General features: G+C 47.9%; 1 protein-coding gene across 4 annotated transcripts in view; it reads right to left on the bottom strand.

Moving 5' to 3' along the window:
• The window catches only part of SFMBT2 (Scm like with four mbt domains 2), a 211,252-nt gene that overhangs the window by 163,825 nt on the left and 22,375 nt on the right, over window positions 1-25,052 (bottom strand). For 2 of the 4 annotated variants that reach the window (XM_005214128.5, XM_005214131.5), the window contains exon 1: window positions 13,094-13,261. The gene's annotated coding sequence lies outside the window, so the exon portion shown is untranslated. Of the gene's footprint in view, window positions 1-13,093; window positions 13,262-16,000; window positions 16,141-17,146; window positions 17,493-25,052 lie in introns of those variants that run through there. The other 2 variants (XM_059892639.1, XM_059892640.1) reach the window with 2 other exon arrangements.

The raw sequence follows: 25,052 nt of genomic DNA, 5'->3' as shown, positions 1-25,052 counted from the left end.
TGTGGACAGAAAGTGCCAGAACCTGCTCACAGGGAGGAATGACTGTGCACCAGAGACCCCCTCCCCCATCAAATCTTCATTTTCTGCTTTGTCTGCAGGGAGGAGGAACTGGTTACCCAAAATAAACATTTATGGACCATCCTAAAAGTTGGATGTGGTCATTCTGGCCAGTGAGAAGTTTGCCGAGTGAATGAACTCAGCCCGCCTTCTCCACCCCAGGCTGTGACCTTCTGGTTCTGCTGTCAGCTACAGATGACTACTTCAGAGGGAAACCAGCTGCGTGGTTTCCACCCCTCCATCTGAGGGTTCCGATACACAGCCAATCCCAATAAATACACCCGAAAAGGACCGTGCTCCTTAGTGACACACTTGTAATGAAGATGACTGGGTGGTCCTCCAGAATTCAGCGCGTGCGCTGTTTTTATCTCAAAGCCTATCAATAAGGCCAAAAATGGGGGCGGGGGGGGGGGGGCGGTGGTAGGCAGGGGCTTCCCTAGTGACTCTGGTAAAACATCTACCTGCCAATGCAGGAGACACAGGTTTGATCCCTGATCCGAGAAGATACCACATGCTTCGGAGCATCTAAGTCCGTGCGCCACAACTATTGAGCCTGTGCTCCAGAGCCCAGGAGCCACAGCTACTGAGCCCGTGTGCTAAAAATACTGAAGTCTGTGCTCTGCAACGAGAGAAGCCCGAGCACCACGGCTAAACAGTAGCCCCCTCACAGAGAAAAAGCCCGCGTGCAGCAGTGAAGACCCAGCACAGTCAAAAGTAACTAACTAAATAAATTTCTTTAAAAAAAAAAAAATGTCAAATGCTGTCTCTGCTTTCTCCACCCTCACTCCGGCTCCACAGCCAAAAAAAAAAATCTCAGTTTGGTTTGTTGTTACTATTCAGTCGCTAAATTGTATCTGACTCTCTCCAATCCCTTGGACTATAGCCCTCCAGCCTTCTTCCTCTGTCCATGGAATTTCCCAGGCAAAAATACTAGAGTGGGTTGCCATTTCCTACTCCTGAGGATCTTCCCAACCCAAGGATCAAATCTTTGTCTCCTGCACTGGCAGGCGGATTCTTTACCACTGAGCGATCAAGGAAGCCCAAATGAAGCTTTCCCAATGGTTCAGTGGATAAAGAATCCACCTGCCAATGCAGGAGACACAAGTTCAATCTCTGGATCAAGACGATGAGAAGGAAATGGCAATCCACTCCAGTATTCTTGCCTGGGAAATCCCATGGACAGAGGAGCCTGGTGGGTTACAGTCCATGAAGTCACAAGTTGTCGGACATGATTGAGCGACTTAGCATTAAAAATCATTCTTACCTGTATTCATCAAAAGGCAAAGTTCAAAAACATACCACTCCGAAGGCCTCACTCCAGTGAGCGTTATTATAACAGCAATAAAAGAAATGTTGCTTCTCTTTTAAAGTTACCCAATTATCTAGCCCTTTCAAAGGGATCCACTTAAAGTAGTTCAAGAAACGGGCAATTTTACTACCTATTAACATGCTTACCATTTCAAGCTCGTCATTCTGAAACAGGGAAATGGTTGGCAGCTGTTTTTTATGTGACTCCAAAGAGAGACTCTTCTCCAGGTTGAAAATTAAAGGCGAAGGCCTAAACGGACAGCTTATGAAATTCCAGACAGGCTCTGGCTGCCCATGTTAGTCTAGCATATCTAAATCAGAGAAAACGGCCTCATTTCACACTCCAGGAATTTCCTAATGAGCACAGGACACCTCATCCTGTGCTCATCCAAGACCTTCCCAAACATTTCCATCAAAATGGAAAATCTCAGAGCATTCTGAAGGAGGCACAAAGTTGTGACCCAAACCTCATCTCTGAAACGATCACTGCGTCCACTTTCCGAAGAAGCAACGTGCAAATACGAGCCTGGGATCACGGGTGTTATCTGCAAGAACCACATTTATAAATGGCTCTGAAGATGAAAAAAGGTGTTAAGTATCCAGGCACCTATCAAGGAAGGCTCCCTTCTGTTTACACCCATCCTGTCACCTGGATCCCTCTACTAACCATGCGTGACTAAGCCCATCTCCGCCATGCTCACCAGCCAACACCCTGTTTCTCCAAGAAGAGGCAGGCCTTCCGATTCCGTCATCCCGGGAGATGACCGGATTCCTTGGGACAGAAGATCTCATGAAATCGGCGATGTGCTCCAGAGCTTGGTTTACACCTTGATTAGGACCTCAATCTCCTGGCCATTTTGCAACCAGTTTGCATCCAGTTCACTCTAAAGCTGACACAAACGGCTGCCCCAGCATAAGAAATGCTAACTTCTCACATCCCAATTCATACCTCTGTCCCAAGAAATTAGATCTACAGAGGGTAAGAGGTGGTCAAAGAGTACACAGCAAAGCCAGTGGCAGCCAATGATCCCCACGACAGCAAACTGCGTCGTCTTTTTTTTTAAAGAAGTTTTTAAGCTGGGGGATAGCTGTTTTACAAGTAGCGTTAGTTTCTGCTGTACAAGAAAGTGAATCAGCTATCCCCCCTCCTTCTGGAGCATCTGTCCCGTCTCCCGCCGTCCCACCCCTCTAGGTCATCCCAGAGCACCAAACGGAGCTCCCTATGCTACACAGTAGCTTCCCACTAGCCGGCTATTCTACAACACAGGAGCATATGTACGTCAATGCTGTTCTCTCAATTCATCCCACCTTCTTCTTCCCCCCACCTTCCAGGTCCATTCTCGATGTCTGCCCCTCTATTCTTGCCGTACAAATAGCTTCATCAGTACTGTTTTTCCAGATTCCTCATACATATGTTAATATACAATATTTGTTTTCCTCTTACATCACTCTAACCTAGAGTCTGTCACACAGAGCATAGCCAATCGTGTCTTCTGATTCACAGTCTTAACTGTCACCTCTTAATCTCCCATCCCAATCAAACAGCAAGTGTATTACTCCAGATAGAGCTAAATCAGTCACTCAAGAGCGAGAGCGTGGACAAAATGAGAAAGGTAACAGCCCTCCTCGTTACTTGCTCGAGAGAAAAGAAAACCCAATCAAATCACAGACTAGCTGTGCCACCATCCTGGAAGTTCATTTATTTGTTAACTATTTCCCTTATAACTATTTATGTACAATGAATTCTCTACTTATTTCCTATCAAGATAGACTAGGCCTTGAAAGATGCAATTAAATCGACTTTACAAATGGTCTTTGCATCAAGGTAGCTATCCAGGGCTTGTCACACCAGAAACTGACTTCCAAGCCACAAAGGTGAACACCATCCTTATGTCAGCATACAACGGACAAGAAATACTTGACGCGGAAGAGGTTGGCTGTAAGGCCTTATCAAAGCATGACGTTCAGAATTAACAGACATTCCGTGCTAGTATCTTGGACAAACTGCAAATATAGGATTTCCCTGTCATCCCCAAATATTAAGAGCGATGAATTAGAGCACCATCCTGAGGCTGCAACAAAGTTACCATGCTCCTGCTCAGTCTCTGTGCAACCCCATGGACCACAGCCCACCAGGCTCCTCTGTCCAGGGATTTTTCCCAGGCAAGAAATCCCTGAGGAGAGGCCTGCCATTTCCTCCTCCAGGGGATCTTACCAATCCAGAAATCAAACCCATGTCTCCTAAGTCTCCTGCATTAGCAGGTGGATTCTTTATCACTGAGCCACCTGGGAAGCCCCCGTAACAAAGCTAAGTAACCTCACATTCTACAGGAGACGTGCATCCCACATCACACACCTGTGCACAGGAGTCAGTTAGGGAAATGAGCCTGTGCATTGTACGTACAGTCATTAGAACTCAAGAAGTACACCCGACAGGGTCCCCTTCAGTGAGCACTCGCGCGTACAGCCACTTCAGTCATGCCTGACTCTTCGTGACCCCGTGGACCGTAGCCCAGCGGGCTCCTCTGTCCATGGGATACTCCAGGCAAGAACACTGGAGTGGGTTGCCACGCCCTCTTCCAGGGGATCTTCCTGACCCAGGGATTGCAGCCACGTCTCTTAAGTCTCCTGCATTGGCAAGAGGATTCTTTATCACTAGACCACCTGGGAGACCCGCTGTAAGCGTCTAATCATCAGTACCTAATTTTCTGAGGGGGTTTTCTGAATGGATGACTTCAAGGAGGACAGATGCACAGCAGTAGTACTTCAACTGATTTGGATTCTGCGAGCCCATCCCTGAAGGATGTGACCCCAGTCTGCTGAGCTCTGGGGAGCTCTTGAGCACTTGAAGAGCATTTCAGGTTTTGACTTTAAGCCACAGATATGTATCTATAAAATTAGGCACCAATCAAATGGCATGAGAGGTATGATCTAAATGCAGAAAGGAAATTTACTAGAAACAAGTCTTCCCATCTCAGGGATCAAACCCAGGTCTCCTTCACTGCAGGCAGATTCTTTACCGTCTCAGTCACCAGGGAAGCTCCAGAGGAATAAGAGAATAAATAATAAGACAATAATAAGTTGGGCCCCATCCAACTGCCAAGTCAATAAAAACACCCTAATTTACTTTAGTTATAAAGAACTTGGGAAATGTAACCAATCCTGTGAAGAGCTGGTTTAACCCTGCAGTGTAACCATCACTTAGCAGAATGTACTCTGGGCCTTTTTAACCACAACAAGCAAGTTTTCATCTGTAAAACACAGGGACTGTTCTAGAGGTCTCCAAAAGTCTCTCAGCCCGCTCAAACATTTCAGAAGATCTAGATTTTCCTGAACCTTCCTGGTCGAGACTGGATGTGGTGAGAAAGAATAATATACAATCCTCTCAAATGGAACAGAGACTCAAAAAAGGAAGCAGCCACCATGGTCTACGCTGGATCCCAAAAGCTTTCATTCAAAAGCTTTCAAGAGATGGGGCTGGTCCCAAGTGCCCATCTGGCTACTCAGAGTGGACAATCTGCTACACTGCCCAGAGCCGCCCTAGTTCACAGCACAGGGAGGAAAAAGGGAAGAAGGCGTCTGAATTCTGCACCTGGCTGGGAAGAAGAAAGCATATTTAAGCTAAAGTTGTAAAGACAATAAATGGTAAGGACCAAGACTCGAGGCTCCAAACATTCTGTTACTCCACTTAGAGCCTTTCTCCTGCCTCCAAGCAGAACATCAAAGAACACAGAAAACCAGAGCTGGTAGGTTTGATCCCAGAGTTGGCTGTTTCTTAGTAACAGCACTATGGACTATTAGGGACAAGGGAGAGGGGAGGAGAGAAAAACGAGATGCTCCAGAACCATCAGCCTTTATTAAAATGATGACAGGGACTTCCCTGGTGGTCCCGTGGCTAAGACTCCTTGCTCTCAATGCAGGGAGTCCAGGTTTGAGAAGGCAATGGCACCCAACTCCAGTACTCTTGCCTGGAAACTCCCATGGATGGAGGAGCCTGGTGGGCTGCAGTCCATGGGGTCGCTAGGAGTCGGACACGACTGAGCGACTTCCCTTTCACTTTCCGCTTTCATGCATTGGAGAAGGAAATGGCGACCCACTCCAGTGTTCTTACCTGGAGAATCCCAGGGACAGAGGAGCCTGGTGGGCTGCCGTCTATGGGGTCACACAGAGTCGGACACGACTGACGTGACTTAGCAGCAGCAGGGCACTAGAGCCTGCAAGGTGCAACTCAGACTTAGCACAGACGAGTAAATAAGCATCTATTTAAATGACCTTTCACCTGAGGCTTTGTAGGAACTTGCACTTGGCATTTCAAACGCTCATGCTGCTGCTGCTGCTAAGTCGCTTCAGTCGTGTCTGACTCTGTGGGACCCCATAGACGACAGCCCACCAGGCTCCCCCGTCCCTGGGATTCTCCAGGCAAGAACACTGGAGTGGGTTGCCATTTCCTTCTCCAATGCATGAAAGTGAAAAGTGAAAGGGAAGTCATTCAGTCATGTCTGACTCTTCGAAACCCCATGGACTACAGCGCACCAGGCTCCGTCCATGGGAGTTTCCAGGCAAGAGTACTGGAGTGGGGTGCCATTGCCTTCTCCCAAATGCTCATACTGTACCTTAAAATAATGAAGTTCCTATCACTTTTGACTAAAATGGAAAAAAAAAAAAAATACCACAGCTTGCCAGTTGAGGAGAAAGTACACTTAAAAACCATCTTTCCTTGGGCCAATAAAACTGCAAGGGGGGGGGGGGGAACCAGGATAAAAGTTTTCCCACCGTCCCCTACCTCTGTGGCTCTAAACCCCTCTTTATAATCACAACCATTGGCACTATTTGCCCAACACTAGAGTTCACCAAATATAAGGCATCAACCAAAATGCGTCACTCTGGTTTTTTAAGAAAATCAAAAAGAATAAAACCGAAAGCACAATCGATTCTTTCTTTAAATCAATGTCTAAGACATCCATCTTATCACAAGAATATAAACCTACAGGACAAGAGAGTAAAACTTTTTGAATAGTGAATATCATAGGTAACAGGAAGGACCCTGACTGTTGATGTATTAGCATGCGAAGTATTAGCATGTTTTAAAATTCTCTATGAGGGACTTCCCTGATAATCCAGTGGTTCACACTCTGAGATTCCACTGCAGGGAGGTGGGGGTTCAAGTCCTGGTAGGGGCACTAAGATCCTGAATGCCATGTGGCACAGCCAAAATTATAACTAAAATTTTCTATGGGCTAACGAGATAGGGAGTGAAGGGTGGTACCTTTCAATCAGAACACCACTGGGCTGATCATTCAAAACCAAACCCTAAGAATTTTATTTGGTAATGCTTCCCTGGTGGTCCAGACAGTAAAGAATCCGCCTGCAATGCGAGAGACCTAGGCTCAATCCCTGGGTCAGGAAGATCCCCTGGAGGAAGGCACGGCAGCCCACTCCAGTATTCTTGCCTGGAGAATCCCTATGGACAAAGGAGCTTGGTGGGCTACAGTCCATGGGGTCGCAAAGAGTCAGACACAACTGAGTGACTAAGCACAGCACAGTTCATTCCCTGTTGGACTGCAAGCTCCAAATTGAGTATCTCCTCTTACAATACACTGTCCTGTCTATAAACATCTTGTTTACACTGACCTCCAAACAGAGAACACTTGGCTTAGCCAACAATATCAAGTTTCCTGTGAACTATCCCAGGACATTCTCAGCCTTACAAAGAGAGGAAGGACTGGCCTAGTGGCCCAACCTGAAGGGTAGGTGTGGAAAACAGAGGGTCAGGTCTGATTCCTTCACTGGCTGAGTTATGTGGAGGCTGCAGTTATCCCCGCTTCCCCTCGCCAAAACACAAACACACATATCATGAATATAATCAGATAGTCTAAGCAGTCACCTTGTGTGGGAGGGCGGGGTACAGAGGGCTATTTGGAATGGTCCCTTCTAGTCTAGGAATTATTAGAGCAAACTCAAATCAAATTTTCCTCTTTGGCCTGTATTCAAAGGCAGGCTGACCTTGCCCGGGTCCTACCATTACTGGGTTATATGTGAAAGCTAGAGTGGTATGCCTCAGTTTTTCTCTGTTTAAAGTCGCTCAGTCGTGTCCGACTCTTTGTGACCCTGTGGACTGTAGCCCACCAGGCTCCTCCATCCATGGGATTCTCCAGGCAAGCATACTGGAGTGGGATGCCATTTCCTTCTCCAGGGGATCTTCCCAACTCAGGGATCGAACCCAGGTCTCCCACACTGCAGGAAGGCACTTTAACCTCTGCGCCACCAGGGAAGCCCCGTTTTTCTCTACTTCTCTCCTTTTCCAGAGCCCAGGTGAAACCATGACCCCATGTGCACCTGTATCACTTAACAACAACAACGTTACTTCTGGACGGGGATCTGCCTTCACAAGACATCCTCTGTGATGATGGCCAGTCACGTGTCCACTCTACCTCCCAGACCAGAGTCTTAAAGATAAATCACATGGGCAGGTCTGCACAGATGTGCTGAACCACCAATTTTTTTTTTCCCCAAATAGAACCATGGAGATGTTTGAGTGAGTTTCTAGTTTAAAGTACTTAATCTTAGATATGGAAACTGATTCTCAGAAAGATGACAACCAGTAACTGGTCCACGGTCACAAGCCGAGACAAAACCATCACTGAAACCAGGCCTCCTCTGGATTCTGTCGTGGCCTCCTCTGTCAGGAATCCTCCTCACAAAACAGAGCTGTCAGGTCATGAGTCACCACTGCAAATGCACAGATTGGTTTGCCATCACAGAGATAATTTCCCTAACCAGTTTTGCTTACCTGTAGAATGGGAATGGTAAACTGCCACCAGGGAAATGTCGATTTAAGAACAGGAAAAAATACTAAATATGTCTTAAACTATGGATCCAAATTTCTTTTGGGGGCAAGAACTTTTTACAAGTTCTTTATTATTTTTTATTTTATTTTTGGCTGTGCCCCATGGTGTGTGGGATCTTAGTTCACCAATCAGGGACTGAATCCATGCCCCCTGCATTTGGAAGCACAGTCTGAACCACTGGACCACCAGGAACCAGTTCTTCTTTATGGCCTCCACACTGTTACAAGAACTCCAAAAGCTCCCCAGAAAGTGAAATACTAAAAGAGAAATGGTATCTAATACTAGAACTGGAGATGATTCAAATTCCACATTGACTATTTTTGTTCAAATCACTTAAAAAAAAAAAAAAGAAAGAAATCTCTTTTAACTTTGAAGTTCTCTATATTTTCACTGCCTATGCTTCTTGTATCCCCAAAGCACCCTGTATCAATTCCAGGGACACCACATTCACTTACTGCTCTGAGGAATGTTTCCATCACCCAGCATTTCTGCTCAGATTTGGCAAGTCCTCTGGTAGAAATCCCAGGGATGGGGGAGCCTGGTGGGCGGCCATCTATGGAGTCACACAGAGTCGGACATGACTGAAGCGACTTAGCAGCAGCAGCGACTTAACAGCAGCAGCTGGGAGAAAGGTGGAAACTGCCACCTCAGTCAGAGTGCACAAAATGGAATCTGATGAGTGGTCAGCCTTGCTGACATAACTTCATAATCAGTCCATAATCTCTGCAGGAAAACATTAAGAGGAAAAGCCCTCTCTGATCAATCACTCCCATCATGAGAGAAATTCAGGGTACCATCAGTATGGCTTGTTTGAGGTTTAGGGTGTGGGTAATCCAATGGGAAAGGGGAAAGATCCCACACCCCTGCAGGTCTCTAGAACACACCTCAAAACAGACGGACTGGTGGAGTTGTCTAGCCTAAGGGTTGCTGAATAGCCCTGCCAGTGGGCTGCGGTTTCCACTAGCCAGGGGAGTGTCTCCTGCGCTTGAGTAGGGGACTGGAGGGTTTCTGGTGCCTGTGAGTATATTATCCATGCCCCTCACCTTCCAGGCAGCGGCTGGGTCCCAGCAATGAGCTAAGACAAATATCTGAAACAGTACTTATTCATCGAAGGGAGGAAGCAGAGTGTGCAAATGTAACGCTTTGCACGCAAAGTAGCAAACCTCCTACCTCCAAGGAGCGCCTAGCCAGCAACTCCTTGTGCCTACCGAAGCCTCTCCCCTACCCTCCTTTACCCGCTCCCTCCCCACCCTCAACCGCCTCCCCAGGAAAGGGGGCCGAATTCGTGCCGGCTTTCACTTTCTCTCTCATCTGGTGAAACCTGGGTCCATTTGCCTGGTGCAGACACGCCAATCGGTCCCCCGGGTCCCTTGGCAAGGGTGCGAGGGTGGAGGAATGAGGGAAGGTAGAAGGCGGCGGCGATGGGTCTGGATTCGGACACGGTCTGCGGGCATCCGAGACAGTTACCCACCCGTGGGCTCGGATCAGCCGCGAATGCGCCGCTGGAGCGGACAAAACGCGGCGCGGGGACGGGACTCTCTGGAGCCAAGGGGCGAGCGCAGGGCCCGAAGTCCCGGACCCTGGAGTAGCCGGAGCTCGGGATCCAAGGAGGCAACACAAGGGACACCAGGGTGGGTGAGCAGCCTCACTCCAGCGCCGAAAGGAACGAAGACCCATGCGGCCAGCCCCGGGCGCCCAGCCCTTCCCGGAATCCCACCCAATTCGGTAAACACTAAGATCCCGAAAATTCCGAAAGCGAAACTGCAATCAGGTCTCCAGAAGTTTGGAAACGGCCTCCCAGACTCCCGGCGTCCGAACACTACGGACGCAGTCAAGGATGAGAGCCCCAGTGAGTGATCATCGCTCCGCAAGGTCGCCCTCCGCTGCTCTCGTGCACCTCCCGGGTTTTTCACGCGCAACAGTCCCCAGTCCAGGTTCCTGGACGGGGGTCGGCGGTGCTCCTACCTCGTCTCCATTCCGCCCTCCGCCCGCTCCTCCCCACAAGAAGGGAAACTTGGGCCCTGCGAGAATCCTGGGGAACGTTCTTTGTAATCGGCTGTACGTTGGCTTCCACCGCACAGCTCGGTGCAAAATCGCAGGTTTCGGGGCGTTGGAGTGGATTGTGCGCTTGTCAGCAGCGACGTCAGGAGGACGAGGGGAGGGGTTCCCGGCTGAAATTGCAGTTTACAAGCACTGGGCCATTTTAGGCTGGTTTCCCCTTGAACGAAACCCACGAGGAAGCAGTCGCCGAGGGGACGCCCGGGACCGGAGCGCCGGGGACGCGCCGCGCCGCGCGCTCAGCTCGGGGGTCGCGGGTGCAAAACGCCTCTGGGCCTGAGGGTCAGCTTCATTGCCCAGTAGGAGGAGAAATCTGCCGTGGGGTCCCCAATTTGGGGAATGCTTGCCCCCAGGCCCTACTCTGGGGACGCCGCAGGGGGCAGACTGTCCGATGGCGCGGCGACCGTCCAAGTAGGACAGTTGACCCTCTCGATCCTTCCTTGAAGCCCCTGCGAATGCCCAGAGCCCACGTCACAGTGGTAACTGCAGACCTGGCCAACGCTTTTTAATCCTGAGACGTAAAATCTTCCTGGCGCACTAGGCAGACGCGCCATCAGGTTCTTGGGCCCAGGTAAAGTCCCCCAAATCTGCCCTAACCTGACCCCGGAGACGGCGAGCGGCTGCCATGTGGCCCCCATCCCCCGGGTCCACCCTGCAGGCTGCGCTGCGCGACCATCGCTCCGCGGCGGCATCCTGGCCACTGGCGACCCCTGTCGGGGACCCCTTCCAGCTAAGGAAACTCCGTTTGCTCGCTCACCCTCGGGCTTCACTTAAACTCAGACTCTGCCCTCAAACTCAGACCCTCTGAGGACTCCGAAGTCGGCCTCTCCCCGGCACCTCGCCGCCCTCTTCAACCCCAAGGCGACATCCCCGCTCGATCGCCTGGAAGGCTAGCCGATCCAACAACAGCGAGGAGCACTTTCTTCCGCGAACGCTCTCCCCATCCCCCACCTTCCCTAGAGCACAACTCCAAAAGCAACTCCGCCGCTCCACCCCACGCTCTGCAGCCAGGGCCGTGCGCCCCCGCCCTTCCGCCAACGTACTTTCACACACACCCCCACTCCACCCCACCCACCACGCCCCGGACGCCGCCGCCCCCCACTCCCACTTTCTACCCCGCCGCGGCGCAAACTACACGGTGCCCTCCACCAAGTACAGCGCGCCCCCTGCGCGCACACACACACACACACACACAACCCCACCGGCGTCTGCAGCCTGATTGCCCCCGAAACCCTGGATACTGAGTCTTTTAAGTAAGCGGCACACCGCTGCACCTACCCGGCTTTACCCACACAGGATCCTGCGTATAGAGACAGAAAGAGAACTGGTCTCCTAGAAAGCTGAAATAAATCATTCCCTCTGCCCTCATGCATTTTGCACCACGTGTCAGCAGTTTGTCACGTCAAATCAGGGCAGGGTCTGGTTCGGAGACGCACACACGAATCTGGGGCGCATCTCTTGGACACTCCCACCCAACTGCACACACAGGTATGCCCACTGACTCAAAGGCAAGCAGAACAGTCCCGCTCCGATGCCCCGGTCCGGGCCAGCGGTACCCCTTTCCCCTCTAGCAATGGACTGGACACACGCAGATTCTAACCACGGAAAAAACCAGGGCAGCTCATTCCTTCTCTTTTTTCCCCTTTAATTCGCTAAAGCAGCTACTAGAGTAGCCAAAGAGAGCTGAAACTAAGAGATGGCAACTCCGGTTGGGTTTTTTCCCACCTCAAAATCTTTATTTTCAGTTTTTAAAAGCCACCTTAGCCCGCCATATTGAAACTGGCAAGGCTTCTAAATACTCCTCCGCCGCGGCTTCCAAGAAAACACCAGAACGGAGCGGGCTCTGGGCGCGCGTCTGGCCACCGCAAATCAACCACTTCCCTCAGCTAAGGCTCCCCTTCTCTGGCTAATCGTCTCCCGCCGCTCCAGATTAAAAATCCACAAATATATCTAGCAGTTCCTACAGCAGTTTTTTGGTTGTTGTTGTTTTTTTTTTTGCGGATTTTGCTAACACACACATTTTTTTAAAATAATAAACTCCAAAGCCAGATCAGATTAGTAATTGTGAAAGGAGGTTATATGAGAGTAGACAACAGGAAAGCCCCAAGGGACAGGATGTGACTTTAACGCTAAAGAAAAAAGAAAGAAAAAAAGAACAAAAAGATCATCCATGCCGGAGCACGCTCCGAAACTACTACTGACAATTTCATTTCAGCTACACAAGCAAATGTTTCGGGGGCGGGTGGGCGATTCCAAATATGTCCACGATATTTAATCCCTTTGATGGCTGGTCTCCAGTCCTCACCCCACCATCTCCCCCAACCACCACCACCCCGCCACCCCGAACACACACACACCATCTAAAAAAAAAAAAAAGGAAAGAAAGAGACCCCAACGCGGGGTAGCAAGGGCGGCTGCGTCGCCAAAATGAGCGCACAAATGAGGAAGGTGGGCGGCGGGAGGGGACACTGTGCACCCGGAGGAGTACGCTTTCCAACTACGGACAGACTCCCGTGAGGCCGGGCTTTGCGAAGCCGAGGGACCTGGAGGAAGGGGACGGGGGGGAGCAAAAATGACAACCCGGAGCACAGCGCGGAGTTTGGGGCTCTGCTCCAGAGCTGTCGCCTTCTCCTCCAGCCCTGCCCTTTCGCTTCTCTCCCACTGCACCCCCTCCTTCGGCCCCCCCACCCCGAGCCCAATCCAGCTTCCCTTTTTCTCCGAGCTGGAAAAAGAGAAGCTGACCGGCGCACTCAACCTGCGGGCCGGAGGTCCCCTCGCGGGGAGGGCTGGGCGCGGGGACAGCGGCCGGCGCGGGGTCCTACCTGGTGAAGTTCGTCCTCCCCGTGGCGTGGACAGAGGCCGGGGCGCCGCCGAGGCGGGGGACGCCGGCCTCACCCGCTCGCTGCGCCTCGCTCGCTCCCCGCCCGCCGCCTCCCTTGCGCGCCCGCTCCGCGGCTCGGACTCCCACTACAGCCTCATTCCAATATGGCATCCTCTCTGTGCGCATGCCCGGCACTCTTTTTTAAGATTATTATTTTGTGTGTGTGCGCAGCGAACTCCTTCAACGACCTTTTCCAGGCGCTTGCGGAACGTCTTAAGCCAATTAGCCGGCGGGACGTTGCACCCCTTCCCCTACCCACGCTGGGACGCCCCCGCTCCCGGGCACATCGCCACCCCCCATACACACACACTCACACACACACACACACACACACACACACACACACACACTCCACGTTCCCACTGCCCCCTCCTCGTCCCACTCCCCTCGCTTTTTTCCTTTAGCTCCCTCCATGCACGATCTGCAGAAAGTTCCCATCACAGGCGCTTTCGCAAACCCATCTGCAGGGAAATCTGGGCAAACTCCGCAACTCACTGGACACTTTCGGTTCAGTCGGTTTACAATCCCCTCGTGGACTAAATGCAAAAACTTGCGCTTTATCCGCGGAAGGCTGGTAGCCAGCGGAAAGAAATATAATCCGCTCCGAGACCCGGGACCCGCCCACTGCGCCCCACCCGGCTCTTAAATAGTGCCTTTTCTATGGAGATTCAAATATTTTCTGAGGCCTTAGGGGTGGAGGGAGGGGGCCGGAGAAAGGTTTTTCCTGGGAAACGTGCCCAGAGGAGTCGGAAGTTCAATCAGGGCTGTTTGGACCAGCCTTGCCGCTAAGATCGGCAAGACGCAGGTAACGAGGGTAGCCACGGCGTCTCCGGATGTCCAGGTCTGGGGGACAGCGAAGGGCACCTGACCTAGCTGGCTCTTGGAGGTCGGGAAAAGAATCCTGCCCGAGAAAAACGTGGCCCTCGGCGACCGAGGGAGTGAACAAGAGGCATAGCAGACCTGCGCGGGGCAGGGTTTCCGTGCGGCGTGTGCGGGTTCGCGGGCACTTTGCCTGGGGCGTGGGGGCGGGGGGCGGACGACAAAGAGGATCTCTCTGGCCGGAGCCGTGGCTGGGCAGAGACTGAAAGGAATGTCCCAATGCGGAAATGCTGGCGACCCCCGAGTGGGTCAGACCGAGAACATTCCGAAGGTGGGCTTTGCTGTACTGAGGAGCGAGGAGATCTTGCTGGAAGCTAGAATTTATTTCCAAGGGAAATGGAGAACCAGCACTTTTGACAGGGTTTTTGCTCTCTTACCACAAGGGGTAAATCCCCACCCCCCACCCCCAGAGTCTCCCAATTCTGTGTCCATCTCCTTCCTACGGACTTTCTCTCCGTGTCCCTCCCCTGGCCCAGGGGTCGGGAGGCTCTCTCACCCCGGACACTGCTGCGCGTTCCCAGCTCCGACCGCCCTCCCACGCCCGGTCACCCCGGCTAGTCCTCGAGGACCCCTGTGCTCAGGCACGTGAGGTCCCCGAAGGATAAGTGGATGCTCCCAAGGGCGAGGGACAGGGCAGGGACCAGGGATGCAGAGCGGAAGTCAAGAGTTTGAGCGCGCGCGGGACAGGCAGGGGTCTTGCCCGCTGGGTCCTCTCTCCGACGGCGGTGTAGAAGAGCCACTGGAGGGATGTGCCCGGAAACTGCTCCGGCCAAGCCCTGCGGTCGCGAGTGCCCCTGCACCGAAATGGTGGGTGGAGCTCGGAGATCCTGGGGGACTTCCGCGGCCGTGAGAGCCCTCGCGCTTGCAGCCTGGGCAAGTGGTGTCTCCTCACGTCTTGGTGAGCGCTCTACGAGAGCTCTTGGAGGGAGCCTTCGTCTTGTCACGCCTTCTGAGTGCCCCTGAGGCTCAAAAAAGGAAGGGCAAGCGACTCACAGGTCATACTCCAGCCAGAGTCTCTTTCCCAGACCAGCTTCCCGGTCCCCACCTCTTTGGGACATCCGACCTCTTTCACCTGAAGGTCACCGAAAGCGGAGCATCTCCAACCACACCCGGCCGCCTGCACCCCAAAACCGCCTCCCTCGGTGCCCCGAGATGGCTCTTAAATGAGACCGTGGATGCACAGAGGTTCCGAGGAATCCCGAAGTAGGATTCCAGACGGCCTCCTTGGCTTTACTCCGGGGTCTCGACTGCTTGAGCCTTCAACACACAGTTTGGCCCAGAAGGGGTGGGGTAGGGGGAAGGTCCTGTCCCAAGTGGACTTAAGCTAGGGGAGATCCACCGTTCCCTCGCTGGGATCACCTGCTCCCGCGCCGCGGAAGCGCAGAACATCCGCCGCAGAGAGGTCTGAGGCCGGCTCCCCTCCTCCAGCCTGTCCGGCTCCCCCCGCCCCGTGCTGCGCCCTCCACGGTGACCGCGGCAGCGCCCCTTCCTCGAGGGTCTCAAACCTAGCGGTGGGGCCTGGGCCGGGGAGGGGGCAGAGGATTGCTGCTCTCGCCTGGCCCCCCAGCACTTCCGGGCGACTCCAGTTTACAAAGAGGATGCACTTTTCCTCTCCAAGAGCAGAGGCGACGTGAGCTGCAGCAGCCATTGCGCCGGCTCTGGGTTTGTTTACCAGTTTTAAGTCATTATTATGCACGGAACGTTATTTCATCAAAATAAAAAACAATTGCCAAAAAAAAAAAAAAAAAACAAAACACCTAATCCCCAACTCGATGAACTGTCTCTACATTATCCTACAGTTCCTCCGAAGTAATGGAGTCCTTTTATATTTTTGGAACTCACACTCTTGCATAACTTTGTCAGTGGGTCTGGAGAGCAGTGTGGAGGAGTTTGATTTTTTGTACTCACCGCGATTAAGACATAAAATCATAAAGCCACATTGTGTATACAATGGTCGTCACATTGTTACCTCCAAGAATCTTCTCAACGTTGTCCAGGGTAAAATTTCTCCAACTTTGGCTTTCATATTGCTTTTCCCACGTGACTTCTTGAACATTCCTTGGCTTTCTATTCTGTATCCTGCCTCCATTCTTCTCTGTCCAAGGACACCTATGAGACAAAAGAAATTGGTTCCAAGATTCCCTGCCGTTATTAAAGGGTCCCTTCATCCCATTCCAATACCTTCCCACTTTCATTTTTATTTCAGAAGCAAGATACTTAAGGGATGTGAGTATCCAGGGGTAGAATCCACCCTAAATCTATTAAAGATAAAGTGGGAGTGGGACCAGCAGAGTCAGCCAAAGATAAAGCCTAGGACTGTTTCAAAGTAAAGAAGACATAATATTAATACATTCCAAGTCAGGAAATTCAACCAAGTAAATCTCATGATAAACACCATGAGGTCTCTCTATAAATTGTTAACATTTTCTAAAAATCTTGGCAAAAATAAGTTTTTGCTCACACCAGCTGATTATAACTTATTTCATGTCTAAACAATGGTTAAACCATGAATTATATCACTTTCAAAATGCACTTACACATCTAAGTTATGCCTTTTAAGGGACTTTGACATTCTTTCCTACAAATGAGGCTACAATATATAAAATATTAAAATTATATTTGCTAATTGGAAAATAGGATTAAAAACAACAGTTGAAAAGTTTCTCATATTGGGCATTTCTAAGTATGACTTCACAAAAAAATATTTCAGATGAGTCAAAAATTATATGCATATTATTTATCTTATTTATTCTAAAGGCATATGATTACTTAAACCTTGTCTCACTAATCTTCACACCAAGAAAAATATTGGTCAGTTGGTTCATAGTTACTCCATGTTGACATCATTGTATAAGGAAATGCCCTAAAGAAAATGAACTATTTTGCTTCCTTAACAAAGAGAATCTCTGAGATATTAGACAAATTAGCTTAACATAAAAGCATAAGGGTGGAAAAGTGTCCCCCAAAAGCCTCTCAAAATAAATATTTGTGATTCATGTTGAGGTTTGATAGAAAACAACAAAATTCTGTAAAGCAATTATACTTCAATTAAAAAATAAACAAAGATTAAAAAATAAAATAAATATTTGAAGAATGTATGCAATCTTCTTTTTACCGGAGGCTTGAGATCTAAACACGTCTCTTGGCTGGGGTGAGACTGTGTTCTTCTATCACATCTCTTAAGGTCACTGAGAGTTAAATCTGAAGACACTTCCTCCCTTATTTTTCACCCTTTACCTCCATCCCTGTTCCAGCGCCTAGCTCCTGGGATGAGAGTTAAATGGCCTTATCAGTGCTTCATCACTAGTTTTCTCTGTGACCTATGTAAAGTTCTAATGACCTCTCTGAGCCATCTTTTCTCAAGGGTAAAGGGAGGGGATTGGACTAGATATTCTGTAAGGTCCTTTCAAACTCTAAAAAGTGCTTATCCATCTACCCCACCGAAAGCCACAATTTGCCTTCTGTAATATCCTAACACCATCTCTGCAGACTAGAAATAGCCAAGGTGTAAATTCTGAGGTCACAAAGAGGAAAAAAGTAATGAACAGATCTTCAGGGGAAGGGCCTTTTTTGCCCTCCCAGCCAGCAGTAAAGTGTTGTTTGAGTCATATTTCTGCCTTGTTTAGATCATTATTTTGTCTTTACAATTACTGTATGGGTTCCCCGCCCCCCCCCCCAGAAGTGTCTGGGCTGAGAGTCAAGTCTAGGTGATGGAGCTCATTGTTTAAGTGGGGAAGTGAGCATAGTGATGAATAGGCTATTCCACAAAGATAGCATCTATCTGAGGATATCTCCACAAAGGTATCTCCTATCAGAGCACTTACTCATCCATTTCTAAAATTCCAGAAACCCACCATTGCTTCCTATATAATTTGAAGAAGTTTCAGACTTCCTTGACAAGAGAAAAAATAACAGCGAACACAGAGTGTGTATTAAAAAAAATTAGTGATGTCTGAACTCCCCTAGGACATTGATTTAAAGAATAGAGATGCGAAAGTGCCTGTTTTGACTGATGGCTTCTTTCTCACTGAGGAAGACAAACACCATGATGAAAGTCACATCCAACTTCTGAGGCTACTTGTATGGGCTGCCTAGTATTATGTACTCCACTTGTAAGTCTTGTTTTACATGAGGCAGAATATTCTAGATCTTGCAGCCTGGCTCCTAGTCCTTTTGAGAGGTGGGGAAGTCAGAGTCCAAGGAGGTAAAATGACAGAGATCTCACCCAGAGCTGCAGAGCAGGGCCTGACCTTTCCCTCTTCTGCTCCATTAAAGAAGGAGAAAGCCAAGGGAGGACTTATTAGCATCTATTTTACACCAGTCGCTCTTCTGGAGTCTTTACATATGTGATAGGATGTACTGTGTTCTAGTCTCTATTATGTGTAGTGTCTCTTATAAATGGCTTTTAAATACGTTTTAAACATATATTCTTTTACATACAAAACTAGACTCTGATCCACGGTCACTAGAACATTTCCATGTGTCACTTTTTCTGGCAGAGCTGGAGTTGTCTGGAATTATTTGCATTCTCTATAACTGAAGGTATTTATTGCCCCGTACACACACACACACACACACACACACACACACACACACCCAAAAACCAGCACAAGTCAGGGATGTGGTTTATGGTCCTGCTCAGTTTCGCCTCTGCAAGTTAACTAGCCTTAGTGAGATTGAATCAGACACTGTGCAGAAGTGTAAAATGTCCCCTTGGACTCATAACATAGCATAGACTAAACAAATTAAAGTGGGCAACAAAAATCCCACATCAAAAAGTAGGTTTCGTGTAAAAGCAAGTGGACAGATTTTATTCTGTGTATCTACCACTTTAATAAAGTTCCAACTCTTCTAAATAGAGAAGAAATACCAGTGTTTGGACGCTGGACAATGCAGCTTTATTGTAACCTCAACCCCATCTGCTCAACTAGTGAAATTGAAAATTTCACTGTGTAAGTTGCTTTAGTGGACCTCACTATAGAAAATAATTATCCTGGTCAAAGAAATAATAGGCAATAGACCCATAAAGACTTGATGTGCAGTGCCATCTACTGGAAACAAATATTGACTTGCTTTCGGATTTTTTTTAATATAGTTTTTTGTTGCTTTTTAATGGAGAATTGTGATTTCTGGGGTAAAGGAAGATATCTGGGGTAAAGAAAGATTTCCTGGTGGCTTAGCCGGTAAAGAGTCTGCCTGCCAAAACAGTAAACCCGGGTTGGATCCCTGGGTCAGGAAGATGCCCTGAAGAAGGGATTGGCAACCCACTCCAGTATTCTTGCCTGGAGAATTCCAGGGACAAAGGAGCCTGCCGGGCTACGGTCCACAAGGTCGCAACAGTCCACAGGGCCCCAAAGAGTGGAATATGACCGAACGACTAACACTCACACATATCTGATTAGAGATAACAGGTTGGACAAGTTGTTATCTATAATCAAACGAATCTGCTTTTAAGTAAACTGAGATATATTCATATGAAACCATTCAGCTTTTGAATAACATAAAGAGTCCTTAACATGTTTCTTTGGAAAGTAAGACCTCTTCCATTTTTTAAAAAAAAGAGTCATTACAACTAACTTCTTAGTAGAGTGCTATAATTTCTTTCTTATCCCTGTAAAGATTAATTTTTACACTTGTAAGTGCCTCTGGAATAAAGTTGATGACTTCTTAGAGGTTTTCCTTTTAATTTTATACCCTATGGAGAAGGCAATGGCACCCCACTCCAGTACTCTTGCCTGGAAAATCCCATGGACAGAGGAGCCTGGTAGGCTGCAGTCTATGGGGTCGTGAAGAGTTGGACTGAGCGACTTCACTTTCTCTTTTCACTTTCATGCATTGGAGAAGGAAATGGCAACCCACTCCGTGTTCTTGCCTGGAGAATCCCAGGGACGGGGGAGCCTGGTGAGCTGCCATCTATGGGGTCGCACAGAGTCGGACATGACTGAAGCGACTTAGCAGCAGCAGCAGCAGCAGCAGCAGCATAGGGGAGGGACATGAGGGTTTTTCAGGGTTTTCCAAGCCAGTTTCTCAAGGAGGTAAATGTGTTAAAAATTAGACATAGGAGATAATTAGCTCCCATAAACCAAAAATTAACCTCAAATATTTATTGATCGTTGCTTATATTTGAGTTAAGAGGCAAAATGGTTTTTGCTGAAAATGGGGTCGCACTAGATATTACTCTAACCTAACGGGCATCTTGTTGCCAAACTCAGCAGAGGCCTTCAGAAAGCTCCCTGGTGGGACTTCCCCTGCGGTCTAGTGGTTAAGACTCTGAACTTTCGCTGCGGGGACGTGAGTTCAATACCCTTGGTCGTGCATTTAAGATCCTGCAAGCTGTGCAGTGGGGACAAAAAGAAAGAAAGAAAATATGCTTGATTAAGAAAAAAGAGAGGCAGTATGTTAGATTGGAAAGAACTTGGACTAGAAGCCAAAAGGAGTAGTAGTTAAATACCAGCTCTGCCATGATTGGTTTCCCTTTCGGTCTCTGTCTCTCTCTCCTTCCTCCCACTCTACCGGTATCTATGTAAAAATGGATTAAATTTCTCTTTCAGGGGAATGGACTGGTACATAGGAGAAGCTTAAGAGATACTACCTGCTCCAGGTCCATCTCCTCCTATCTTCCACTTGCTCAAAGTACACATTGTTCATAAACTTCTAGTACAGTCTTGCAATATTTCAAAATTTGTGTTTAATAACTGCAGGTTGGATGACTGCGTCAAATCATATCCCAAATCTGTTTTTTGCTTACCACATTCTTGCATCCTACGTCATCATTTCAGTCTCTTCTTCATTGACCGTCTTCTATTATCTTTATCTTTACCCCACTTTTCAGTGGCTTCCTCTCCTGAAAACACAAAACATTCCATCACAAGAAGGGGGCTAGCAAATGATTCATATATTGTTGTTGTTCAGTCGTTAAGTTGTCTGACCTTTTGCAACCCCATGGACTGCAGCACAACAGGCTTTCCTTTTCCTTCACTGTCTTCTGGAGTTTGCTCAAACTCATGTCCATTGATTCAGTGATGCCATCCAACCATCTCATCCTCAGTTGCACCATTCTCCATTCTCCTCCTGCCCTCAGTCTTTCCCAGCATCAAGGTCTTTTCCAGTGAGTCAGCTCTTCACATCACGTGTCCAAAGGAATGGAGCTTCAGCTTCAGCATCAGTCCTTCCAATGAATATTCAGGGTTGAGGCTGTAAGTTAGATTCTTATTGGAGACAGTCTTCATAGATACCAAGGCTGCACAACCCTGTGAAACTTTGCCCATCTCTAAAGGACTTAACAAATTTTAATGCCCAGTTTGAAAAGCAGACAACACCAATATCCTGCTTCTAGACAAATTGTTTTAAATTTCACATACAATGGGACATAGAATAATACTTCAGACCAAAATACTGGGGGGGGAAAAGTATAAGGAATGAAGAGACTTGCATTCAACTCCCAATGGTGTTCCCTAGTAGGTTCTTCATAAGTCAATGGATTTCTCTGAGCCTCAGATGTACCAACTGTGAAATGGGCATAATAGCGTCTTCAGTCAGTTCAGTGGCTCAGTCGTGTCCAACTCTTTGCAACCCCATGAACTACATCACGCCAGGCTTCCCTGTCCATCACCAACTCCTGGAGCCTACTCAAACTCATGTCCATCACATTGGTGATGCCATCCAACCATCTCTCATCATCTGTCATCCCCTTCTCCTCCCACCTTCAATCTTTCCCAGCATCAGGGTCTTTTCCAATGAGTCAGTTCTTCATATCAGGTGGCCAGAGTATTGGAGTTTCAGCTTCAGCAACAGTTCTTCCAATGAACATTCATGGCTGATTTCCTTTAGGATTGATAGGTTGGATCTCCTTGCAGTCCAAAGGACTCTCAAGAGTCTTCTCCAATACCGAAGTTCAAAAGCATCAGTTCTTCGGTGCTCAGCTTTCTTTATAGTAAACTCTCACATCCATACATGACTACTGGAAAACCATAGGTTTGACTAGATGAACCTTTGTTGGCAAAGTAATGTCTCTGCTTTTTAATATGTGGTCTAGGTTGGTCATAGCTTTTCTTCCAAAGAGTAAGCTTCTTTTAATTTCATGGCTACAGTTACCATCTGCAGTGATTTTGGAGCCCCCTAAAATAAAGTCTGTCACTGTTTCCATTGCTTCCCCGTCTATTTTCCATGAAGTAATGAGACTGAATGCTGTGACCTTAGTTTTCTGATTGTTGAGTTTTAAGCCAGCTTTTTCACTTTCATCTAGAGGCTCTTTAGTTCTTCTTGGCTTTCTGCCATAAGGGTGATGTCCTCTGGGTATCTGAGATTATTGATATTTCTCCTGGCAATCTTGATTCCAGCTTGTGCTTCATCCAGTCCAGCATTTCTCATGATGTATTCTCCATATAAGTTAAATAAGCAGGATGACAATATACAGCCTTGATGTACTCCTTTCCCAGTTTGGAACCAGTCTGTGGTTCCATGTCCAGTTCTAACTGTTGCTTCTTAACCTGCATACAGATTTCTTAGAAAGCAGGTCAGGTGGTCTAGTATTCCCACCTCTTGAAGAATTTTCTACAGTTTGTTGTGATCCACACAGTCAAAAGCTTTGGCATAGTCAATAAAGCAAAAGTAGATGTTTTTCTGGAACTCTTTTTTGCTTTCTCGATGATCCAGTGGATGTTGGCACTTTGATCTCTGGTTCCTCTGCCTTTTCTAAATCCAACTTGAACATCTGGAAGTTCTCAGTACATGTACTGTTGAAGCCTGGCTTGGAGAATTTTGAGCACTACTTTGCTAGCATGTGAAATGAGTGTAATTGTGCGGTAGTTTGAACAATCTTTGGCATTGCCTTTCTGTGGGACTGGAATGAAAACTGACCTTTTCCAGTCCTGTGGCCACTGCTGAGTTTTCCAGATTTATTGGCATATTGAGTGCAGTACTTTCACAGCATCATCCTTTAGGATTTGAAATAGCTCAACTGGAATTCCATCACCTCCACTAGCTTTTTTTTTCTATTGAAGGATAATTGCTTTACAGAATTTTGTTGTTTTCTGTCAAACCACGACATGAATCAGCCATCAGTTCAGTTCAGTTCAGTCGCTCAGTTGTGTCCAACTCTTTGAGACCCCATGGACTGCAGCACACCAGGCCTCCCCGTCCATCACCAACTCCCGGAGTTTACCCAAACTCATGTCCATTGAGTCAATGATGCCATCCAACCATCTCATCTTCGGTCATCCCCTTCTCCTCCCGCCTTCAATCTTTCCCAGCATCAAGATCTTTTCCAATGAGTCAGTTCTTCACATCAGGTGGCCAAAGTATTCGAGTTTCCGCTTCAACATCAGTCCTTCCAATGAACACTCAGGACTGATCTCCTTTAGGATGGACTGGTTGGATCTCCCTGCAGTCCAAGGAACTCTCAAAAGTCTTCTACAACACCACAGTTCAAAAGCATCAGTTCTTCAGCACTCAGCTTTCTTTATAGTCCAACTCTCCTATCTATACATGACCACTGGAAAAACCATAGCCTTGACTAGACAGACCTTTGTTGGCAAAGCAATGTCTCTGCTCTTTAATATGCTGTCTAGGGTGCTCATAACTTTCCTTCCAAGGAGTAAGCATCTTTTAATTTCATGGCTGCAGTCACCATCTGCAGTGATTTTGGAGCCCCCAAAAATAAAATCTCTCACTGTTTCCACTATTTCCCCACCTATTTGCCATGAAGTGATGGGACCAGATACCATGATCTTAGTTTTCTGAATGTTGAGCTTTAAGCCAACTTTTTCACTCTCCTCTTTCACTTTCATCAAGAGGCCCTTTAGTTCTTCTTCACTTTCTGCCATAAGGGTGGTGTCATCTGCATATCTGAGATTATCAATATTTCTCCTGGCAATCTTGATTCCAGTCTGTGCTTCATCCAGCCCAGCGTTTCTCATGATGCACTCTGCATATAAGTTAAATAAGCAGGGTGACAATATACAGCCTTGATGTACTCCTTTTCCTATTTGGAACCAGTCTGTTGTTCCATGTCCAGTTCTAACTGTTGCTTCCTGACCTGCATACAGATTTCTCAGGAGGCAGATCAGGTGGTCTGGTATTCCCATCTCTTTCAGAATTTTTTACAGTTCGTTGTGATCCACACAGTCAAAGTCTTTGGCATAGTCAGTAAAGCAGAAATAGATTTTTTCTGGAATTCTGTTGCTTTTTCGATGATCCAGAGGATGTTGGCAATTTGATCTCTGGTTCCTCCGTCTTTTCTTAATCGAGCTTGAACATCAAACCTCAACACGAATTAGCCAAAGGTATACATATATCCCCTCCCTTTTGAACCTCCCTCCCATCTCCTTCCCCATCCCACCCCTCTAGGTTGATACAGAGCCCCTGTTTGAGTTTCCTGAGCCATACAGTAAATTCCCATTGGCTATCTATTTTACATATGGTAATGTAAGTTTCCTTGTTACTCTTTCCATACATCTCACCCTCTCCTCCCCTCTCTCCATGTCCGTAAGTCTATTCTCTACGTCTCTTTCTCCACTGGTGCCCTGTAAATAAATTCTTCAGAACCATTTTTCTATGTTCTGTATATGTGCATCAGAATACAATATTTATCTTTCTCTTTCTGTCCACTGGCTTTGTTCGTGGTGCTGCTTCCTAAGGCCCACTTGGCTTTGCATTCCAGGATGTCTGGCTCTAGGCGAGTGATCACACCATCATGGTTATCTGGGTCATGAAGATCTTTTTTTGCGTAGTTTTCTGTGTATTCTTGCCACCTCTTCTTAATAGCGTCTTACCTCACAGGATTGAGAGAATTTAAGGCAATGTAATACTGAGCGACTGAACTGAACTGAACTGAACATACTCAGTGATACAGAACTTTGACTTAGGTGCAAAGAAATAAAAACACACTTCCTTTCATCCTCCTTTTCTGTTTAATAATAAACCAACTTTCTAAAGTCCAGCTCAAATCATGAGTCAAAGAAATCAGAAAAAGCTGTGTTGTAAGGCAGTGCTATAATCCAAGTCATTGTAAGTTATTGTCT

The sequence above is a fragment of the Bos taurus genome, chromosome 13 (genome assembly GCF_002263795.3).
Source record: "Bos taurus isolate L1 Dominette 01449 registration number 42190680 breed Hereford chromosome 13, ARS-UCD2.0, whole genome shotgun sequence".
Taxonomy (NCBI): domain Eukaryota; kingdom Metazoa; phylum Chordata; class Mammalia; order Artiodactyla; family Bovidae; genus Bos; species Bos taurus.
The sequence above is the reverse complement of the archived record's forward strand: the minus strand, read 5'-3'. Positions and strand labels throughout refer to the sequence as shown.